Genomic DNA, 2,014 nt, shown 5'->3' with positions numbered 1-2,014 from the left:
GTGCATTCTCTTTAGTAATCTAGTAAGCTTCTCAGTTGTGTATCTTCAACCAGAATTCAGGAACTGGTTTCTTTATCTTTTTGCTATTGGCACATTGAATTTATGCTCAATGCTATACTTTCACTCAATAAAAGTTCCTTCTGATGCTTAGCTATCGTGCATTCTCTTCAATGTTTTTCTTTTTCGCCCATTCCAGGATTTGGAAAGTTTATGTAAGTTTAATTTGCACCACTTTTAGATGTTTATGTTTGTGTAGAAATTTATATGAAGTTATAATGATATGTCGGACTTAATAACATTCGTTGTTTGCTTGATTGTTCTGTATCTCGAATTGGACAGTATTCGGCATTTGTTGGATTGGATTGAACAACAAGCTTCATTGGATAACATTGAATGGGATTAAGAGGGTAAAATAACCAAACATATTAATAGCACTATATAAAGTTGACAAATCTACGTCTACAATATATTAAAAATGGGGATGGTGGAGAAACTTTTAAATATCAAATTTATCCTTACATATTTAACTATATGCTCACTATACCCTCATAATTGGAATGCCAATTTAATTAGTATTTATCATTTGGTTTAGAATTAATATAATATAAGGAGTGAAATATTTAATTGATATTTATCGTTTTGAATTGGAATTAATATAAGGAGTGAAACTAACATTCAATTATATATAAAAAAAAACAAAAACAGAATTAGTGACTTACCGTTCAATTTACTATTTTGTTACAATTTTTATTTTCTACCAACAAATCAATTTTTATTTTTCATCAACCAAACCCCTATTAATCTTCATGATTTACATTATAATTCATGCAATGAGTTTTTATTTTTCTTCAACAGAGCAATTTTTAATCTTCATACTTTACATTATAATTCATTCATTAAGTTATTATTCAATTGAGGTTACAAATATTTTAAATGTTGCATTAATATAATAATGAGGACATTCAATGAATAAAATAGAAATTACATACGGAAATTCAATGACTAACATTCGATTTTTTTTCTTTACAATTTTTATTTTCATCACAAAGCCATTATTACCAATTTAACTAATATTTATCATTTGGGTTGGAATTAATGTAAGAAGTGAAACTGACATTCAATTAATAAAAAAAATAAATAAGTCAATGAAAATTTAGTTACTTACCATTCAATTGAGTATTTTGTACTTACAATTTTTAATTTCCATCAACAAAGCAATTTTTTATTTTTCATTAACAAAACCCATATTGATCTTCATAATTTATATTATAATTCATCCATTGAGTTTTTATTTTTCATCAATAAAGCCCTTATTAATCTTCATGATTTGCATTATAATCCATCCATTAAGTCACTATTTAATTGATGTTGCAAAATTGAAATGTTGCATTAATGTAATAATGAAGTAACAAATGTGCTAAATGTTGCATTAATTTATTAATTGATACATTTGATCACTAAAAAATATATATTGTGTACAAAGAAATATTATTGTAATCATATCATTATATTTTTACTTTATTCACCATTTTCACATTATATACATAATTTCACAAAAAAACTTATATATACTCAATTGTAATTTTCCTTTTAACAATATCAATTACCTCTATTATTTTAAAAAAAAAGGTGTTATTAATTCAAAAATAGTGCTTATATCATTTATCGATACATAAGACGTGCAACGTATATGCCTACTCCTAGTATGTTAAAAGAAAGCAATTTCACGTCTCAGGGCGTTTCGAGAGCTGACTGAGCTGTGAAAATTTCAACATCGACATGATAAACTTTTCGTTGAATGGATGACCACCCATCCCATATATTTTTATCCTATTCAGGACTTGACCCTTCTCTGGAATGTGCCTTTCAATAATAATAGACTTGTAGGCACCTATTGAGATTTGAGGCTCAATCCAGCAGGCTTGACGGTTGGTTAGTTTACATATAGCCTGATGATAACAAGGTCACAAGTTTATATAGCGGTGTCAAACTGGGCTAGCCTAATGTGACCCAC

The sequence above is a fragment of the Olea europaea genome, unplaced genomic scaffold (genome assembly GCF_002742605.1).
Source record: "Olea europaea var. sylvestris unplaced genomic scaffold, O_europaea_v1 scaffold3214, whole genome shotgun sequence".
Classification (NCBI taxonomy): domain Eukaryota; kingdom Viridiplantae; phylum Streptophyta; class Magnoliopsida; order Lamiales; family Oleaceae; genus Olea; species Olea europaea.
Note: the sequence above shows the minus strand (reverse complement) of the source record.